The sequence below is a fragment of the Eurosta solidaginis genome, chromosome 1, assembly GCF_040869045.1.
Source record: "Eurosta solidaginis isolate ZX-2024a chromosome 1, ASM4086904v1, whole genome shotgun sequence".
In the NCBI taxonomy this organism is placed as follows: Eukaryota; Metazoa; Arthropoda; class Insecta; order Diptera; family Tephritidae; genus Eurosta; species Eurosta solidaginis.
Genome location: NC_090319.1, coordinates 263,968,943 through 263,992,215, shown reverse-complemented (window position 1 = coordinate 263,992,215; position 23,273 = coordinate 263,968,943). Strand labels below are relative to the sequence as shown.

The following is a 23,273-nucleotide window of genomic DNA, read 5'->3' as shown; positions in this document are numbered from 1 at the left end:
GGGTCGTTTCGGTCTGAACTTGTTCGTGCATCAGGAAAAAATAACGAAAGAGCCGAATCTCTGAAATGAACGAACATCGAAAATGATTCTTTAAATAATACTTTTTTTTAATACACTTGTACGCACAGCTTACACAGTTATATTTATTAAATTATCATAGAACAAGGTATTGAAGCATTACTAATTGTGGGGTTTTTAGTAGATGAAATGGAGAAGAAAACCTAGCCCGTACGAAATCCATACAATTTTAGGTACCCCATTAGTGCAACTTACCCTTCATTTGTTATCATCAAGTCCATCTTCGGCCCAACGTTCATCATGTACTGTCCGTTTCACCAGAGAGATCATTTCCCCGCGCCAGCCGAGGGCGGCCGACCCGTTTCATTCCTTCACAATGTTTGGTTCTCATTTGTCGTATGCGCGTCTTGCCTAAAAAGTTACGCCTGTTATAAATCTTGCACACCATTCAGATACAATATTCATGGAAGTTGAAATACAAATGCAAATTCGAGCACCGCTCGTTTTTTATTTACCTTTCAAAATTAAAGCTCCACAACCAATTTCCATTCGTCAGGATTGCCCGAAAACAAGGTTGGTTCCTGGTTTACAGCCCATATAAAGCTACGTAATCAAACTAGACTTAACTCTCGCAGATCGATATCATCCAACCTTACAGTGGATCATATAAACGTAGTCCTAGTGTAGAAATTGGTTTTTGTTCCCGAACCACTTCGTCCGGCCACCGCTGTGGACTCTCCCGGTTGAAGCGTGAAATGCACACGCCGGAAAACTAAATTGTACGTTTTCAAAGGTCATCTTGCCACACGGGGGCGGTTTTTTTTTTTGAAAATATACCAATGTGTAGTGGAATTGCCCATTACCGATCGAGTATTCCCCAACCACGTTGCGCTGCTCCCACGCCCTTATTGAGTTCAGTATAAAAGTTAGATAAATCATTTATGGATATCGCTGAATAACCAGAGTCTAATATGAAAGAAGTCAATGCACCATTCTGAAAAATTTCTTAAGGATAAACTGCAATTTCCACTTGTACAACTATCACTGATCTTTTCTACTTCCCAACTTTCATATGGGAGACCACCGTATACTTTTTTCCTTGTGAAGTTTCTGAATGCATAGCAGCTACACCGTTTACAGTACGTGAGCCGACAATAGACAAATGCGCCATATTAATGCGCTTCCTACCATCCTCCTCTACCAAAGACATATGACGCATACGTTCAAAGTCGCCCGGATATTTGTTGGCTACGGTTTCTATGAATAGGAAATTAATATGATAGATGATTTGTAGATGACGTGGCAGAATTGACTCCAACAATGAAACGGGCCAGCGTTCCAAAGCTTCGGGCAATATGGTGTAATTTGTGTAGCCGCAGGTACGTTTAGTTATATTCCAAGCTGTACCCCAATCCAAATTCTCCTCATCAATAAATATACGCATCAACTCGGGTATAGCCAGTGTAGGATAAGTGTCATTCAATTGGATGGCAATTTTATCGGGGAAATGATCGAAATGATGTCGCACAGTTTCGCGTGAGCCAAATTTGGAATTTTGTAACGACGTACAATGTCATGTAAAGTGGCAGCAACCATGAAATATTCTTGCTTGAGACGCAATGCCTTGCCTTCGAAGAAGTTGTCATCGGGATAGAGTACACGTGTAATGTTCTCAGCGAGATTACGATACAATACGGCTTGAATGTAGTCACCATTGTTGAAGAATTTCAAATTGAAGTCAACAGGACTCTTAGCAGACCATAAACGCAAAGTATTCACGCGATTGTTACCATAACCAGGTATGGGAATATCGTATGGCATAGCATACACAACCTGTGTGTCCACCCACTTCTTACCCTCAGGCGTATCAATAACACGTCCATAGAAATTAACTGGTTTCATAAGTTCAGGATGTGCGTTTTCCCATGGGTTACCAAAACGTAACCAGTCATCAGACTCCTCCTGTTGCTCACCATTCAAGATCGTTTGCGCAAATATACCATATTCGTAACGTAAGACATAACCATAGGCCGCAATACCAAGAGTAGCCATTGAATCCAATAAACATGCCGCCAAACGTCCCAATCCACCATTTCCCAAACCAGCATCTTCTTCAATATCCTCAAGCGCTTCAATATCTAAGCCCAGCTGATACATAGCCTCTTCACATTCACTTTGAATGCCCAAATTTATCATCGTATTTTCTACCTACTGAACGTCCCATACAGTACTCAAGTGATAAATAGTAGACACGTTTAGGATCCGGCTCGAAGGACCAATGTTCGGCCTGAGTGCGTCGTGAACCGGCAGTGGGTAGGCGCACAAGGGTCGATCTTGGAGTGGATGGTTCGCTCAAAAGAAATAAATAAGTACACAAAGAGGAATTCCTCGTTATAAAATAATATTTAATTTGAGTGTGCGGAAATGTAAAAGAGGATACAATATTACCTTTGTGTATAACTTGACGATGGTGATCCTGGGCGATGTGAACTGCTTGGCGGTCAATCGAAAAAGAGGCCGGTTATCCCGTTGAGGACAACCGCTAAGCCGCGAAAAAGTCCTCTGGTATTAAGGAGGGGTAAAAAGCCACACACACAACAACCCCCACATATACGTGCATGGGTGCTGACAACCTGCACACACACGTGCATGTGTATGAAACGCATGCATGTGCATGCATGCACACAAATGCGGCGTCAGTGTGGGTGGCTGGAAATATTATTAAAACGATAGGGAGGGGCGCCGTCAATCAGGTAAAAGTTAGGCATTTGGCCTAAACACCCTTTATAAATACTCATTAACACCTTTCATTTCATACCCATATCGTACAAACCAATTCTAGAGTCACCCCTGGTCCACCTTCATGGCGATATCTCGAAAAGGCGTCGACGTATAGAACGAAGGCCCACTAGCTTTTAAAATACTCATTAACGCCTTCCATTTGATACCTATGTCATACAAACACATTTTTGGGTTACCCTAGGTTCATTTTCCTACATGGTGATTTTCCCTTAATTTGTCCCCAAAGCTCTCAGCTGAGTATGTAATGTTCGGTTACACCCGAACTTAGCCTTCCTTACTTGTTTTTAATATTTCTTTAAATTGAGGATTCAATTCAACGAATAACATAACAATTACACTGGCCTGTATCATTTGAAAGCACTTATATTGGCCTCATCCGCATCTTGCTTAACCTTCCCAGCAAGACCAAACTATGACGTAATTGATTAAACAATTGTACGAGTAAAAAATATATAATAATTTAGTAATTTAAAAATCAGTTTTTGGTAAAAAAATATTGGGAACTGCTATTAATAATTCTGGTACAGCACTAAATGTATAATATGTCGTTTACCCATTTGTTCTTGCCGGGTTTCTTTTAGTAAGAAAATGTCAAAAGCGTATGTGGATCGAATCGATCGTTTGCAGGCCAAATGCAATGAAATGCACCCCAATTAGTCATTCCAGAAATGTGATTTGTACGAAGAAATGCTTCGGATTTGAATTTCTAGTATTTTGTATAAAATGTTTCATTAAATTGGTGGACAATTTTTAAATTTTTTCATCAAGAAGAGTTGACTGAACACTTCTCACAGTATTTGCTTGTACGAGTTAGCTCAGTGAATAAGACCACTCGAATCTAAAGTTGAGCGGCCGGTATAGAAGGCCATGGCCGTGCAAGTTAAACAAATTAATTTTTAAATTTTTTTATACAATTTTCTACCTTTTTAAAAATATTATTCTAATAAATAAGGAAAGGAATAGTTTTACTTAAAAGAAAAAATACTTGTCCTAATTAAGGAAAGGATTTCTATGGCGGGATATCATTTACCATTTTTTCTTATTTTAATACCTATTTTCCTAGGAAACTTTTTTTAGAATGTTAGACTGCACTTATTATGATTTGTAATTCCTGGTATGAACTGTTCATAATGAACATAAAATATTCTCAAATAAAATGGCATAAAATCAATTCTCAATTTATATATTGTTGTTTTATTGTTGAAAAATTGCTAAAGGAAACATTTCAGGGAGGATCTTGTTAATTCTGTTACAATTGCATGTTACGTACATACATGTTGCATGTAGTAACAACATAACATTTAATTCATTAACGGAGGCAAGGAAATACCAATACTCACCCGCACTTTAAAATGCTTCCTACTCAAGTTGTGGCTCACTTTTGCGACGACTCACTTACAAATTTAATTAAGCTCAATTGAAAGTAGCACTGTATTCTTTTGTTGTGTCGCCCACGCCACAGTCGCAGACGGCTTGGCTTTACTGACAGTATTTTAAACAATTTATCGTTTCAATTGGTTTGTGGAATGTGTCATGCTTAGAATATGCTATGGAATGCATATATTTGCTAGACTGAAGTTTTGAAAAAGTAACTGACGTGGGGAATCGTCAGCTGTACTTGGGGCTTCTGCTACTTTTGGGATCTTGGTTTTGCTCGCGGTTGCCATTGAGAGCGGTGTTGCTGCTGTTTCGTTTTCGTTTCGGCGGACGCTGTATTTTGCTGCTTCTTTTCTATACCCGTAGTTCTGCGTTATCTTCTTTTTTCTCTTTGTTTTCTACTTACTAATTTCTTGCTTCAAGCAGCTATATCTCCCCGTTGTACAGCCACTTTTAAAAAACAAAGTCTCCGTGGTTCTCTTTGCAAGCAGCAGGGAAGGCACGCTATGGTTGATACAAGTCCTTATGGGATCTTGCATGCAGAGCCAGAACAAGGAGTATAATTCAACTTATCCCGCTCGGCTACTTTAGTGGCAATCTGGCTAGGAACGTACTTAGACCTGCCAGGGGTTTAACGGCACGAGGGCGACTATAACATTACCCCACCAGTCATCTCAGCGGAATGAGCTCAGCCATAGTATTGTAACTAATTTACTACAATTCCTCTTATATTCAACCTTCTGCTAAGTTCGAATCACTAAACTGTTGAATAAATAACTCCAATATTGAATAATGGAAAAATGGCCTTTATTAAAGTATTTCACAACTAGCTTGCTTAATAAACAAACTTACTGATAGCTTAAATGAAACTGATTCTCGCCTCTACTGTTGTTGCCTTTTTATACTGTCTGATTTCCTCGTTGCATATTTCTAGGCTTTTCTAATTCCAGAACTTACTACTTAGTTATATATTTCTCAGCTACAACTACAGATGTATAATTTTTATAGTTTCTCTCATACCCCATGCGCTTGTATGTGTGAGCGAAACTTCCACAATTATAATTGCATACCTTTAGGAGTATCTCAGATAAGATATCTGCATGTGTTTGTGCATCTCTTCTCCGCTGCGTGTACGTACATAGGTGTAGACAAAATGATTAAGTTATTGATGTGCATTCACGTCACTGCTTAGCATCGGCATAGAGATGGCAGTACCCCTTAGTGTTGCTAAAATTCCTAACACTGCCCTCCACCTAAGTCTGATCGGGACGAAATCTCTCGATGTAAATGCTACCAGCCTTTCCAAATGGACCACTTTCATTTTGGTTCGTGGTTTACCGATGGTTTGTATGCGGTACACTACATCGTTGATCCATTTTACGACTTTGTATGGGCCTTCCCAATTACACTTCAATTTCGGTGACAAACTTTTTTTCCGTTGTGGGTTGTATAACAGCACCAAATCTCCTTCCTAAAAACCTTCCGAATTAATTGGTTTATCGTATCTGGCTTTCATCTTGTCACTCATAATCTTTGTTCGTTGCCTTATCAGATTGTGTATTTCTCTCAGCTCTTCTTCCAAATCACCAGTGGATTTCTTCACACTTCTCTCCGCATCGGCATCTACCCCAAACTTCAAATCAGCTGGCAGTCTAAGGTCATTGCCATAAATTACTTTTGCAGGGGTTTGGCCCGTTGTCTCATCCACTGCTGATCGGTAAGCCATCAAGAATTATGGTATGCGGGTATCCCAACGTTTATGGAACTTGTCCGCTACTTTCCTTAAGTGCTCCTCCAATGTTCTATTGAATCGTTCCACCATACCATCGGACTGAGAATGCAATGCAGTTCATGTTTTTCAAATGCCCAATGATTTAGACATTTCCTGGAACACTGATTCCTAATTCCTGCCTTGGTCAGAATGTAACTCCATTGGTACACCATACCTTGCAATCCATTCGTTTTTAAACACTTCTTCTACTGTTTCCGTTTCTTGATTTGGGATTGGGTATACCTCTGGCCATTTGCTGAAATAATCCATAACTACCAGTACATATTTGTTTCCACCGTTGCTAGTAGGAAATGGACCGGCGACATCCACATCGATCTTTTCAAATAGCGCACCTGAGTTATATTGATTCATCTGGCCATGACTTCGGGTTTTGGGCCCTTTTGCTCTGTTGCAAACCTCGCATTTGGCAATCCACTCGGTGACCGACTGACGGCAACCAACCCTATGAATCTCTGTTTAATCTTCTCGAGTGCCTTCTTGATTCCAAGATGACCTCCACTTGGACCATTATGCAGCTCGCTGAGCACGTCAGGAATCCCCTTTCTGGGAACAACTATCAGTTTCTTTTTCCTTTGGCCATCCTCACTCTCCCATAATCGATGCAAGCAACCGGATATCAATTCTAAACTGTTCCACTGTGCCCAATATGACTTCGCAATGGGACTCTCTGCTGACATCTCCTCTCCGCTTGGTCTTTCGTTTCGTTCGAGCCCTTGCATAACATGTGAAAGATCTGTATCTTATAGCTGACACTTTCTTAGTTGTTCCTTGTCCCATTCATCTGTACACGTTATAGTCATTAGCCGGACATCTATAATGTCTTCTTTAGCCTCGGCCTTTGAGCAGTGCTTGCATTCCAGACTACATGGTCTTCGTGACATTGCATCAGCATTTCCATGGGTACTACCTTTTCGATGCTCACTGGAAAAGTCATAGCTTTGTAGTCGCTCGATCCATCGTGCCAACTGTCCTTCCGGATTACGGAACTGTAGAAGCCATTTTAACGCTGCGTGATCTGTCCTGACACGGAATCGCTGGCCGTAGAGGTATTTGTGAAAATGTGTAATGCACTCTACCAATGCCAACAGCTCCCTCCGCGTAACGCAGTAGTTCCTCTCTGGTTTTCCAATCGAACGGCTGTAATATGCAACTACCTTCTCTTGTCCATCGACCAGTTGTGAAAAAACGTCTCCTATGGCTTATCCACTCGCATCTGTATCTAGAATAAATGTTGCTCCTGGAATCGGATATGCTAACATTGGGGCAGTGCACAACCGCTCCTTTAATGTTTGGAAAACCACTTCTTGCTCTTTCTTCCATTCAAAAGCTTTATTTTTTCTTGTAAGCTCATGCAGGCTATGGGCTACGCTGGAAAAATTTGGTACAAATCGGCGGTAATATGTGCACAGCCCAAGGAAACTTCTCAATTCATGTAGGTTGTGTGGTCTTGGCCAATCCTTTACAGCCTCTATCTTTTCGTTCGCAGTGCCCAAATAATTTACTTCCTTGTGACCCAAATAATTTACTTCCTTTTTAAACAGCGCGCACTTTTTGGGACTTAACTTCAGACCAGCGAGAGCTATTCTCTGGAAAACTTCCTCCAAGTTCTTATGATGTTCATCAAAGTTCTTGCCCAATACGATATCGTCCAGGTACACCAAACATGTTTTCCAATGTAGACCTTTCAGTACCTTGCCCAGGAGTCTCTCAAAAGTAGCTGGTGCATTACAAAGTCCAAAAGGCATCACTCTAAATTGCCAAAGACCATCACCGACACTGAAGGCTGTTTTCTCTTTATCTTCCTCCTTCACATCAACTTGCCAGTAGCCGCTTTTCAAGTCCAGCGTGGAAAACCATTTCGTACCAGATAGCGAGTCCAGAGTGTCGTCAATTCTTGGCAATGGGTAGCTATCTTTTTTCGTAACGTCATTCAACTTCCGGTAGTCCACGCAAAACTTCATTTTTCCATCCTTCTTCTTAACAAGTACTACCGGTGAGGTCCATGGACTAGCTGATGGTTCGATGACGCCGCTGTCGCTCATTTCTTGTACGATTTGACTCACAACTTCCCGTTTCGCCAGTGGAACACTACGAGGAGTTTGACGTATCGGCCTCGCGTCTCCAGTGTCAATTTGATGTTTCACAACATTGGTGCGGCCTGGTTTGGAACTATCCTGGTCAAATATGTTTGCGTTCTTTAGGAGCAGTTGTTTTGCCTTACTCTGATAGGCTTCCTCTAGTCCCTGCGTCCATGCCGTGATGTCATTTGAAAAATCAGTATTACTAGATGAAACGTGTTCCTGGAGCCGTTCACACTTAATAACTACCTCAGCCTCTTGGCATCTTCCCAAAATAGCTCCTTTGTTCAAACTGAATGGTGACTTGAACTCATTGAGTACTTTTACCGGAATACGTCCATCTTGTTTTGTCACAGCCAGGTGTTTTTCTACAAGTATGTTCAGTGCTGATTTGTTTGCTGCTTCGAAAACCTATGATTTGTTTGTCCCACAATCTCCACTAGCCTGTGCCCAGATGACTGCTTCGGATTTTGGTGGTATTTGCTGACTCTCTTCCACCATCACTCGTTTACTGTTGTAGACTCTCTCGTAGCCGAAATTAAGTGGCACATCCATGTTCTTATATCGCATCGTCTTGCTTTGCATATCGATCTTGATGCCTTGGTTGATTAAGAAGTCCACTCCAATTGTGATTTCATCAACAATATTTGCCACTATAAAATTGTGTAGTACCGTGACGTTCCCAATTTCTACTTCACATTCAACTCCTCCAATTACCTAGGTGTCCTCTCCCGTGGCTGTACGTAATCTTGCTCCAAGCAATGGTCTTATCTTTTTGTTGACTAAATCCGCTCGAATGATGGAATGAGATGCACCCGTATCTACAGTCAGTAAACGTTCCTTTCCATCCACATGTCGTCCAGCAGTAAGATTGCTCGATCTTCTTCCAATCTGCGAGATAAAGATTATGAGGCATTCAATTGCCGGAGCAAGTTGTCGCCCTTTGCGGCTGACTCGATTTAGTTTAACGATTGTGTGGTCTTGGAGATTTGCTCATCTCCTTCTGCTCTGCGTTTACGACCACCCACATTTTTGGAACTGTTAGGGTTGGTGTTGCAATAACGCGCAATATGCCCTGGCTTTCCACACTTAAAGCATTTGACTGCATCATTATTCTTCTGCTGCGTACCCTTCAATGCTTCCAAAATTGCGTCTACCCAGTATTGCCTTTCCACTTCCACGAGATGAGCTTTGTACGCTGGCTTACTCAAAAGTGAGGCTGTTTCCTGAGTCAGTGCATGCGATACCGTTTCAGCAAATATTAGTTTTGGATTCGCATATGTAGCCCGCTTCGTTTCCACATCTCGTATGCCATTTATGAAACTTTGGATTTTTACCCTTTCAGTGTATTCCACGGGTGCGTCCGCATTTGCAAGATGAGCCAATCTTTCAATATCTGAAGCAAGCTCCTGCAATGTCGCATTTGCTTTTTGGTAGCGGTTTTGCAACTCAATTTGGAATATCTGTTTTCTATGCTCGCTTCCACAACGTCGTTCTACAGCAGCCATCAATGCTTCATAACTATTCCGTTCGTACTCTGGAATCGTCTGTAAGATTTCCGCTGCAGGCCTTTCAATGCCACGAACAGTGCAGCAACTTTATCTTCTGCATTCCACTTTTCACTGCTGCGGTCTTTTCAAACTGTAGCTTGAAGACCTGGAAAGGAACAGAACCGTCAAAGGATGGTGTTTTTACCTTTTGATTGCTTGCTGAAACAACTGGACGATTTAGTTGTAACTGCTCCATACGACCTTTCAAATCATCAACCTCTGCCTGAAATTGCGCCATTTTTTCATCCTGCGCTTCCAGTTTTGATGATACCTGTTCCAAAATTTCTGCCAACATTTCAGATATACGTGCCTCTTGTGCTTCCAATTGAAATACCATATATGTCTTTTGGTCTTCCAGTTGAGATGACACTTGCGACGTCATTTCTGAAATACGATAAGGTATTTGTGCATCTCTGCTCCGCTGCGTGTACGTACATAGGTGTAGACAAAATGATTAAATTATCGATGTGCATTCACGTCACTGCTTAGCATCGGCATAGAGATGACAGTACCCCTTATTGTTGCTAACATTCGTAACAGTATGCTATTTAGCGGGATTGGTGCCATGTTTAAGGTATGTGCCATAAGGGACCATTTACAGAATATATCAGGGTTCGGTCCGGTCATTACCTAGATGGAAGTCGTTATAAATTGACACGTGTCTAGATAGTCTGCTTTTTTAAACTGTTCTCCGTGAAAATTTGTCTCTGATAAATGCATTATCTGGTTTCTTAAAATTTTTGATTCGTAAACATCTTTGCTCCCGGTATGGGGGAATCCTGAATGTGAGCGTGAGATGTAAGTGTAAGCGTAAGCATAGTCTTTGCAAGTGGTATACTATATAGGGATATAAGTACATATGTAGAATGTAAATGCAGGCGTTGTGTGAAATACTGCTATGTTGTATGAAGTAATTAAGAATGAGAGCGTAAGTGTCACTACACGGTAGCATAATATGGGACCAAGGTACGTGGTTGAGTTGCTATAAGCGAAATCACTCAGCTAGTCAAGGCAAACACCTAGCCTCTGTATAAATTTAAGTCTGTAAGCATATACACAATTTTTGCGCATGCAAGTTCACGAAGATATGTATAAACTGATGTTCTGTTGGAAATGAAGAGCCAGGGATATAATGGGAAATACGACCGTTTATTACTGGTACACAAATTTTTACAAAAGAAAAGCACATGGTTAGGTATTCAGGTTTAAGCTGAAACTTGATTCCTTTTAGGGTTTTGTTGGTTGTAACATTTTTGTACATTAATTGCTTGGATTTATATGAAGTACTAAAGTGCAAAAAAAGAAAAAAAAAAAATGAAATAAAATAAATCAAATTATATTAAATAAAATATTAAAAAAATAAAAATAAAGTATAATTAAATTAAGTAAAATAAAAATACTTAGTATTTAAACAATTCAGGAGCTTAACACCGGCTTATAATAATTGATTATTATGTTTCTCTAAGAGAAACTGAAAAGAAAGAAAAAACATTTACTGGCATATTGCGATGGTACCATTTCGAAAACCGCCACGTAATCATCATTAGGCAATTTCGTAATGTTATCAAAGGTTTCACAGAGATTCGAACCGCGAATCACACGGTAAAACTGTAGTTGCATTAACCACTATGCTATCCTGTTTTATATGTTTCCTCGCTTAATTCAGTTTATCTCATTTCTACACTAACAACACAATGGAGACATTCTGTATCTATACTAGTTTTGTGTGCTATGTACATTTGTTTTTGTAAAGTTTATTTTCGTTGCGAATGAGAAGCTTTGTAAACTCGGGCTCAGTTTTACATATTTATGTTTGTTTGTTTAATGGTGTGTTCAATTTATACTTGTTATTTTAAGAATTGATAAGCTTAACACCGGCTCATAATAGTTGAATATTCAATTATTACGTTTTTCTGGGAGAAACTGAAAAGAAAGGAAGAACCATTTACTGGCATATGCGACGGTACCATTTTGAAAACCGCCACGTAATCATCATCAGGCAATTTCCTAATAAAAATAAAATATAACAAAATAAAGTAAAACAAAATGAAAATAAATAAAATAAAAACGATTTTCAATCGACGAGCTGTCCGTTTTTATCGAAAATGTATCGATATGTTGTCAATATATTATCTATTTGTTACTAATTTCTTATCGGAGTGTTATCGGAAAGTTGTCGATTTTTTAACCACAGTTTTTCGGTTACTTTCAAAAAGTTTAAACTTAAAGATTTTTTGTCAGAGTGCAACCAATTTGTTATCGGCGTGTTGTCGAAAAATAATCGAGTTTGTCGTGAAAAATGTGTGGATAAGTTATGAAAAGTTATCGATTTCTTATCGGAGTCTCACCAATTTGCTATCGGAATGTTATAGACTCATTGCTTTGTTATGAAGCAGACACATACCCATCAAAATTCAATATAAAACCGGTGGCCAGTCGGTAAAAAGCCGAAATCGAAAACTCGATGATAACAATTCTCTAACAATAATAAACCAATATTAAAACAAGAACTTGTGGTCTTTATTTATTATAACAATGACGTAAAATGGTATATGTAGCTTTAAGATGTGTCTGTTATTATGTTTTACGATCACGTATCGAAAACCAATTTCACTCAAAAGATAAATGTGAACCTTTTCGTAAAAATGATAATATATTATCAATCTATTAAGAACTTGTAGTCACTGTTTTACGTATTACCTTAATCCTTATCACCATTTCAGTGCTATTGCGATTTGAAAAAGTGAAATCGATCACGGATCGAATAACACGATACCGGCCCAGTACAATTTTCGTCTTAAGCGACTTATACAAATTTCTAAAAAAAAAAAAAACAAATACAAAATTTATGTAACAAGCCCAAGTAAAACTGTAATTAAATTCCAAAATCAACGCACATAAAGTACCTTATTACTGCTAAATACAATAATTTTTTCACCAGCAAATATCAGGTTAATACTATTTTTCGGTCATCTAAGTATTTACAGGACTATTAAAAAACCATTTGCTAGCCAACACCTTGGCTAATTGTAATTAATTAGTATGTTGTCTGGCATAATTGGTTATCTATGAATGTAACCTGGTTTCACTTTGAGGTTATGGGCACATTGACCGTGCCACATGCAGCATACTGTGCATGCCACATGTCATCAATGAGACAGAGCATTTATTTTACTGCTTGGTCCTGTGAATTTTTCTTTAACAATACAGCTGTTGGCGATATTCCTTATTATAGCGAACCACAAGCAAATGCTGTTGAAAATTAGTTAACGTGTAAAGAAAAAGGTACAAACTTTCACACTACAAATTAGTTTATAGGTTTGTATTTAAATGTACAGTAGCGAGAAAGAAAACAGCGGTGGTAATTTTCATGAATATCATCAATGAAATTTCTCTTGTTTTATTGCCGATATTTTAAGAGACAATTTTTATGAATTTTTAACTGAAATAATGCAAACTAATCCCACCGATTTTTTTTGAGTATGCAGTTTTGTGGAAAAATCAATTCTAGTGTCACCGAGAACAAGTTTTATGTCTCTCCAATTGGTATTGATTTGTGAACATTTTTTTTTCGAAGGCGTTTACGATTTTCCTTCTTACAACACAATTTTCTTTTATATGGAAGAAAATCGAATTCACACTTCGGAAAAAACTGTCAAAAATCAATGCGAATTTTGAAAGGTCTCCAAACAAAAAATTCGAAATATTCGTCAAATTTTCTTGAACTTTCAAATTTTTCCAAATCTTTTTCCAGACTGATAATAAAAGTTTCAGTTGCAAAACTCATTGACGTTTTTTCCTAAAATATCGCAAATAAAAAAAAAAAAAGAATTTAGCTGATGAAATTTGAAAAAAAAAATTGTACTGCTATTTTCTTGTTCGCTGCTGTACAAGCATACGTATTGTTTGACCGCAAGGAAACGGAAATGCCATTCGCACGCTCTCTCGCTGCCCACTGTTCCATAAAGGCGCTCAACAAATTAACACAGTGTATATACATATATACATATACACCTATCCTCCGATTTACACGGAAGATCGATTCCAGACAAAACCGTGTAAAGTGAAATCTTCATGTTCCTATATAAAACCGTGTAAAGCGAAAAAACTACCCAATTCAGTCATTTATTTAAATAAAACAAAACTAAAACATCTTAATGAAGGTTCACGAAAAGATAATTCAATCGATAACTCACAAGTTCAAACCAAAAAAACTCGCAATAATAGTAAAAATTATCTTTTTGTTCAAATTTTCATCAAACGATTTTCCTTCCACATGAACTACATATGTACTCTGTGTTTGGTTATGTACATACATATTCACAATAAAGGGAATCCATCAATATTGCAATCAGTGTTGCCAAGGGGACTCAAAAAGGTTTTTAATGATTTGTGAATCTTCGGAGTTTTTCAAATTTTGCTGATTTATGAACCGTGTGAAAGCGAAATCGTGTAAAACAAGTACCGTGTAAATCGGGGGATAGGTGTACTTATATATTAAGCTTAAATGTTTTAAATGAATATAGAAACAAGTAAAGGTGTCTAAGTTTGGGTGTAACCGAACATTATATACTTAGCGTGAGCTTCAATTTTACATTTAATTTCAAATAAATTACTTTTCAACATAACACGTGGCACCGCCCGTTTAAAAAAAAAAATGTCTCCCCATTTCCTCTTACAATAAAACTTGATAAGTGAAATATCATTGATTCAGTTGTTGCTTATTTTTCTAGTCTACGACCCTTTTAAACTTGTTTTATATCTAAGTTGTCGTGGTCTTTAACCGATTCCGTATATTTTTACTAGAAACATTTTCTGCTATAAGGAAAATATATGTACACAATTTCATTACGATCCGTTAATTTTTCTTCGAGTTATGGCTCCCGAAACGTAGAAAATTGCTTAGTAATAAAAGGGGCGGTGCCATACCCATTTTCAAAAATTTTAGTGTTTTCTAATTTAATGTTATAATTCAATTTATAAGGTAAAATTCTATTGATATAAAGCACTTTTTTGCAAAGATATAGCTTATTTTATTCGCCCACGACCCTTTTAATAATCTGTTATATAAAAGTGGGCGTAGTCCTTAACCGATTTCGTTAATTTCTCTTCAAAGCAGTCCTTATAGTAAAGGCAACCTCTCTGTGGAATTTTGTTAGGATATGTTAAATGATTTTTGATTTATGATTAATAATATTTGTAAAATTGATTTTATCACAAGTTGGCGGTGCCACGCCCATTTTAAAAAAATGTTTCAAATTTTTATCAAGAGTCTCAATGTCAGTCTACATGTCAAATTTCAACGTTCTAGGTATATTAGTTACTAAATAATAAGTTTTTTGTGTTTTCTAAAATGTTATATATATAAAAAGTGGGCGTGGTTATCATCCTATTTCGCTCATTTTCAATACCAATCTTTTCTGGGTAAAGATAAGCTTGTGTACGAAATGTGGTGAGGATATCTCGGTATTTACTCAATTTATCGTGTTAACGGACAGACGGACGGACAAACGGATGGACGGACATGCCTCAATCAAATTTTGTTTTTCGATACTGATGATTTTAATATATGGAAATCTATATCTATCTCGATTCCTTTATACCTGTACAACCAACCGTTATCCAATCAAAGTTAATATACTCTGTGTGCAAACCACGCTGAGTATAAATATGTATATATAAAAAAGGCAGACGAACCAGTCCGGAACGTGCCTGATTCATATTCTATCAAATTCCGTCACTCAGGCTCAACACGTAAACGATATCTGGTTCATTCAAAGTCATACTTTAACAAGTTTTGGGGCCATCCCAACTAAGTACATTAGCAGCATCAGAATCCATCTCAAGTTTTTAGGAAACTTTATTTTTTGCTTCTGGAAATCGTCTATTGAATTAACTGAGTTCGATGAATTGTATAATCATCGAATTTTTTTTCAATATCTCGAGACCTGCGTAAAATCCAATAAACTCGAAAGACAATTTCTTAGAAGCAAAAAGAGATTTTCCAAAAATTCAAAATACCGTATGTTGTTTAAATATCGGGACAATCGCGGCATACTGGGTTTGAATTTTCAGATATCAACAAAAACTTGGTAGGCAAAGATCCCGAAAGTGACCATTCCTTGTATGTACATATAAATATAGTACATATACATATATCCAAATGCATGCCGATTTCAAATTCACATCGTAAATTCCTCAATTTTGTAGCCATAATTATTTTCCATCTTGCACGCTATTCTTGTACACACTTAAATAAAACAAATTATTTATGATAATGTTTATTGAACAGCCTATCATTTTGTATCTCCTTTTCGCTTTCACATCAATTATCCTTTCGTGACCTCTAGCCATTGATGGCGTACGTTTGTAACTTAACCATTTGTGGTCATCTTCATGGTTATTCCTTTAATTTGGTTTTAATTTCTACGTTCATTGAGTACTCATTGAGCACCAACTGTTCTTTGTTCGTAGTGAGTTGCTTACCATTAATAACTTTTGTATAATCGATAAAAGTGCGGTAAAAGAAAAACCGGGCTTATTTTTTCCCTTTCAAACGGGGACACATCGATTCATATAAAAAAAATCAGGGAATTATTGTTTCTATGTTTATCATTCAATTCATTTTGAAACTACTTCGGGACTGTTCGTGCACTTTTTGGGATAGTTTCAGGATAATTTTAAAGACCATTTCCAAATTATTTCAATTTCGGATTACTTTGAGTAAACCCCAATACTATTTCTGAAAAAATTTGGAACCATTTCACTTCGGAATTATTTTAGGTATCACTTTTGGGTACTTCAGAACCATTTCGAACTTATTTCGAAACCATTTCCCTCTCCGGAACAAGATCATTTCTTGATCACTTCTGGACTATTTCTGAAGTCTATTTTGGTACCTATTTGGAACGATTGCAGGATAACTTCTGCTTTTGAGACGATTTCGAAACGGATTTACAATCCCGAAGATACCCTAAAACCGTTTCAAATAGGTTCCGAAATAGTATCGAATGTATTTCAAACTAATCCCGAAGTGAATCCGACATGATACCAAACCAGTTCCGAAGTTTCCCTGGAACAGCTTCGAAATGATTTTGAAGTTTCCCGAAATGATACCTAAAATAATCCTGAAGTGACCCTGAAATTTTTCCAAATTGCTTCATAAATAGTGTTTAAATGATTCCAAAAAGAGTCTTTAAATGAACCCGAAACGATACCAAAACTGTCACAATATTGTCCGGAAACAATCTCAAAGTGATTCTAAAGTTTTCCCGAAATGATTCGTTAAATAATCCCGTTCCTGAAATTGTTCCAAATCGGTCCAGAAATGTTTTCGCAAATCATCCCAAAGTCTCGATCCTGTAACGGTCTTAAAATGGTTCAAAATAGTCTCGAAGTGTTTCAGAAGTTGCTACGATTTGTTAACTAAAATATTCACGAAGTGATCCTGAAATCGTTCCACACTGGTTCCAAAATAGCGTCGAAATATTTACGAAAATAATCCCGAAGTGATTATGAAATGTTCACGTAGCTCTCCCGAAATGGTTTCGAAATAATACGGAAGTCGTCTCAAATGGATACCTAAAATTATCCTTAAAATAGTCCTGAAGAGTTCCTGAAGCCATTCTGAAATGCTCACGAAACGCAGCCGAAGAAGTACCAAAATAGTCGAAAATAACGATAAAATTTCATCCCCTTCAACAATTGATTGGAGTCCGCCGAGTAACGGCTCTTGTACAAAGGTGGGACTTAACTGCATATAAGTTGGTGAATAATGAAATTTACAGAGATTAGTCGAATAGGGTTTTATATGTATGACTTCATAGCTTCTTGAACCTTTAAGGTTTGCCTACAAATTTAAAGCAAGTTTACTAAATTGAATAACCTGTCGACAAAGTTATTCAAAAATACAAAGTGTCACTGTTACCTCGATGTACTAACCTAGACCTTCATTCGGTCATGTAATCATAAAACCAAAATTTATTTTTTGTCGTTAGTTTGGCTGCACATCGAAACAATCATTCATTTATTCACTTAACGAATCACTCATCCAATACTCAATTATGTTTGGCGTAAAGTGGCGATACTGTAATGAAATTGCCGCAGTTTATACCATGTTCACATAAGAGGCGCTTCGTAAATCACTAAAGCAACATAACACACAATAAACCAGGCGACAATAAAAAATGAATCAGGCCATGATCGGTACCACCCGAGTGTAAGATGTGGCAGCCAAGATACGTACACCTATGGGAAGAGAGCGATCGCAATTACGCTAAGAAAGCTGGTAAGGAAACAGATAGCTGATGTTAAATCCGCTCCGCTATTACACCATGCTCACTGAGAGTAATTTTGAGCTGATACCGGGGGGATTACAGGCATAGCAAAGTGCACATCGTGAAGAGGTACCCATAGTTAAAAGAAAGATAGCCGAAAACTGTTAATACGGAGAGTTTAATTCGTTGACCAAGAATAATGGAATATCCAGATAATAAGCGATAACCTGATAGCGGAGCAAACGTTCCGCCACCGGACTGAGTGGACGTGATAATGGCGGGATAATATCTGGCCTAAACTCCAACAAAGCGCTGGAAAACTATGCACTACCGTCCGATCTTCCTAAACACATAGAGTTGGTTAATTAGGTCTGCTTTACGAAATATACGCATTCTGAGATTGGACCTATTATCGACCATATTTTTTTATTGTATCCCCCAAAGATCTGACTATAAGAGAAGCGAACCGCGCAAACTCTTCTTCGACTCTGAGGGAGCTCTTGACAGCGCGAAAAGGGATTACTTGGTTTTGCGATGAATGAGGACAAAAAAGAATCGGATCATTCGCGCCTTGGCAGGCACGTCTTTGTTGATGATTGTAAATTTGAGACTGTGATGGACTTGGAAATTAACATTACCAGCGAAAACAATGTCATTTAAGAAATAAAATACAGAACAATCCTGGCCAAGAAGTGCTATTTGAGTTTGATAAAGCAACTGAAAGTGAAGTGTTTGGCTCGGGATAATGGACGGTGCTAAAAAAGGTGGCTAGGTCATATTTCGAGAATCAGATATTACGCTCCCGGTCAGAAAGTATTACTGTTGGCATCCGCATTTGGACGCAGAGGAGTGTTGAGATCTTGACTTAGTTGGGACTTGTGGAGGAAGAAGAAGGGTCGGTCGCACCGAATAGGTATGGCTGGGACGATTGATTCAAGGGGCTGCCAGCGCAATTTAAAGGTTCTCCAATCCAATTATTAAACTCACCTACCCGTGGCGAGTCCTATTTCTTTAGCAGGCGCGGCTCTGGAGACCCTAACTTCCTCACGGAACTAGGGGGTTGGGCGGGATGGCCTAGAAGATTAAATGTGTTCATAATAAATAATTCGCGAGATGGTTGGGCTTGTACCTTAACGGTACTTGTTACCGGAGCGTACTGGATCTATATCCGGCAAAGGACCATCAATATCGATAACACTCCCCATAACTTTTTGGGAGCGTCTTTATCGCTACAACAATAACAACAACAACTCCGGTAAGTAATCGATATTTTTGGATATTAAATCGATAAATGTTTGTTGACAAATTAGTAATGTTTGGATGACAAATCGATGACTTTTTGATAAAAAATTAATAGATTTTCGACAACAAATTTATAATACGCCTATAATAAATCGGCAGCACTCCGCTAACAAAGCGATAACTTTTTGATCAGAAATCTATAACCTCTAGATAAAAATCGACAACTTTCCGATAGAAATAGTAATCAATAATTAAAAAAAAACCGACAAATTTGTTGATAACATATCGATAAATTTTCGATAAGATACTGATAAGTCGCGTGCATTTTGTACTCCTCGATACCGCATACCAGTCCCACAGACTAAGATTACACTACCCACTACGCTTATCAACTGGATTCCCCATACCGTGAGCAAAGATGTTCACACATCATAGTGCGTGTTGAAATTTGGTTATATCACCTATAGTAAGATCATAGTATAGGAACCGGTCATTCATTCACACATACATATATATGTATGAGGATTAAAGTCAGTAACTCGACAATTGCTTTTGTTTATTGTATGATGATCATTGATGCCTCCGTTGCTTTTCGCAATTCTTACTGCTATTACTTGTACCGATGTCAACGTAATGATGGTACGGTTTCGGTGTTCTTCATACGCCTCGACGACACTATAATGTTACATTTATGGATTTACATAATTGAATTAGTTATGTGACAATACATTTCAAATGCAGATTTCTTCGCGTTAACATACCATAAGTTGTCGTTGTACTGTTGCTTGAATCAATTGATAGATCCGGTCGAATGTTATGAGATATCTGCATATATTTAAATGTGTATTTATAAATTTGTATTACAAGCTGCCCTTCCGTAGCAACATTATTGAGATATTTGCGTTGTCTATCTGCGCCGCTCACAGCATCCGCTTTTACGTCGCCTTCCAACAACACCCCCATATTAATGTATACGAATAAACAAAAGCGATTGTCTTTGATTATTGAGATTCTCTGCTCTGTTTTAATTTAGTTGTTGCACTTATGTACATATGTACATTTGTGCGCGCGTTCTTGGTATTCATATGCTCACAGTTGCATGCCCCATGGCATGATGCCCTACTGTGCCACCGTCCACTGCTGCCACAATTGTCGACAGTGGCAATTTGTCAATAAAAATGTGGAAGTGATGTGAAGTGGAAATTTGTGTTGCACTGATTTGATGGACACTGATTGAAGTATTATTGAAATAACTAAAATAAGCAGCACTACAAACGAGTGAGTGCGTAAGTATGTATTACGTATTTATTATTTAAAAGAGGTTGTTGAATGTGGTTGATGGTGTGGTGTGGTGTTATTGTTCGTATTCGATGTTCTTGTTGTCAAGTGCAACACTTATTCAATAAACATATATTAAATGTTGCTTTTCGCTTTAATAAGAATATTTAAATACTACAACTTATATCATTCCTTTCACATATTTATGAAGATTTTTTGCAAACTGCTTAGGAGTTTCGTTGTGGGATGCTGAGCTGATTGAGTTTAGGTCAAATGCATACAATTTAGGGATGCCAATTGTTCCGATTTTTATAATCCCCGGATTTTTGGGATCTCGGTGTTGCAATTGAGGGATCGCGGTATCAGTCCCGAAATTTAGATATTCACTACTGCTAATTCGTCGGCCTAACCTTACGATGCATCAATGTATATGAGGCAGAGACCATCTGACCAGCACTCAAGGCTTGCTTACCTTTGTCCCAATTGATGACGTGATCGGACACACCATCATCTTGCTGGGATTGGAGGCCTATTTAACACCTCTTCCTATCCATAGTAGGTCATTGAACCCGGTTGAAATGCAACTCCACATTCGCGATAACCAACTCTTACCGCATTTGGATAATAACCACAGCCACCACGATGAGCACGAAAGGCCTTTCCCAAGTCTTCATAGCCGAAGCTACTACTGTTAGAGTATCCACTTCCTCCGCATCAATGGCCTAGAAAAAAATGTTAGGTTAGGTTAGGTTAGGGTGGCTGACCGATGGTACACTTAGGCCAGTAGTATTAGGCCCGTTGTGATACCACGAAAAACACCGTTACCTTTCCTCTTCGAACCATTTTGAGGACCTGATGAAAGTTATCAGGTCCTTGACGTCATGCTCCACAACCTGGCTCAGATTAACAAGAAATGGAGCTCACAGAAAGCGCTGCCGTGCTCCGCTTAGTGCTGGGCAGTTGCAAATGAGGTGAACCACCGTTTCCTCCTCCTCATCCTCTTTACAACTTCTACAGCAACGACGATAAGGCGCTCCTAACCTTTCTGCATGCCTATCTATGAGGCAATGACCCGTTAGTGCCCCCACAAGTGTGGAAATTGTATCCCTTCTTAGGTTGTACACGTGACGGGATCTTTTAGGATCCCATTTAGGCCAGGTTTTTTCGATATTCGACACCCCTGTGTTTGTAGCCATCTTTCGTCGGCTTCACGGTAGATGTGCTCTTTTAGCATTAGCTTGCATATGGATAGGGGCAAACCTAAGCGTTCTTGGCCAGGAAGAACCTGCCTGGTTGTACCCTGCCTAGCGAGTTCATCTGCAATGCAGTTTCCCTCGATATCCCTATATCCAGGGGCCCATGTGAGGTGTACACGGTTCTGTTGAGCCATCTCTTGAAGAGATCGGCGACAGTTTAGTGCTAGTTCAGAAATGAACGAGTGGGAGCCAAGAGATTTTAGGGCAGCTTGGCTGTCGCTGAAAATAGAAATTTCTTTGCCGACATTGTATGTCCCTATCCTAGCTGCGGCTTCCATTATGGCTGCAACTTCTGCCTGGAATGCACTGCAGTGGTCGGGTAGTCTGAATGAGAGCTGGAGGTCAAGGTCACTTGAGTATACTCCACCTCCAACTCTACCGTTTAGCTTGGAGCCGTCCGTGTATATGGAAATGCTGCTGCTCATAGCAAGGCACTTATCCGACTCCGTCCAGGCATCCCTGCTGGGTATGTTTATCTTAAAGTTGGTATCCGCAACTGTTGTTGTCGCACAGCGATCCGTGCTAAGAGGAACAAAACTGTATTTGTTTAGTATACTTGAGTGTCATGTGGTCTTGTTGTTCCAACACGACAACTCCCTTAGACGCAGGGCTGACGTTGCCGCTGCTCGATGACCAGCTAGATCCAATGGAAGGATGTCAAGAATGACCTAACGAGCTTCGCTAGGCGTTGTTCTTAGAGCCACGCTTATGCTTATCATGCTGGATCTGTGGACTTTACCCAACAATTTTAGGTTTGACGCCTTGCTCAAGGCTGGCCACCATACGACTACCCCATACAGCAGTATGGGTCTGATAATCGCGGTACAAATCCATTTGCATATGTTGGGGTGAGCCCCCATTTTTTGCCAATGGCTCTTTTATACGTATATAATGCAATGTACGCTTTCTTTTGTCGCTGAATAGCGTTGTCCTTCCAGTTCAGCTTTTTGTCTAAAACTACGCCTAGAAATGTGGCTTTATCTGCCAGGCTTAGGCGCACCCCATTTAGTTCTGGTAGGGTTATCGATGGTATTTTGTATCGTTTGGTATATAAGACAAGCTCAACTTTATCGGAATTGACGCTGAGTCCACATCGGGAAGCCTACAAGGAAACCTCTCGCAATGCTACCTGCATCAAGTCGCATAAAGTTTGAGAGAACTTGCCTCTGTAGGCAATCGCTAGGTCATCAGCATATGCCACAGCCTTCCCGCTCCCCTAAATAGTATCTCTTAATAGCGAGTTTACCGTTAGGTTCCATAGTAGAGTGGAAAGGACACCACCCTGGGGCGTGCCCCTTGCGACAAATCGTGTTATATCAACCTTCCCCAGTGAGGAAAGCACTTTCCTTCCCCTGAGCAGTTGATCAATCGGTCCCACTAGGGATCTATTTACGTCCAGACCAGTTAAAGCATTGTTAACGGCGTCTGGACTTATATTGTTGAATGCTTCAATGTCTAGGAAGGCCACAAGACAATAATCCTTTTCGAACAAGGATGTTTCTATAGTAGAGACTAGGCTGTGAAGCGCAGTCTCCGCAGATTTACCTTCGGTGTACGCGTGTTGATAGCCCGAAATGAGGTTCCTATCAATTCTTGTAGTGAGA

At 38.9% G+C, this 23,273-nt stretch overlaps 1 pseudogene; it reads right to left on the bottom strand.

Moving 5' to 3' along the window:
• Positions 1-902: 902 nt before the first annotated feature.
• On the bottom strand, positions 903-9,855 carry LOC137240435 (glycogen phosphorylase-like; annotated as a pseudogene).
• Between the last annotated feature and the right edge of the window lie 13,418 nt (positions 9,856-23,273).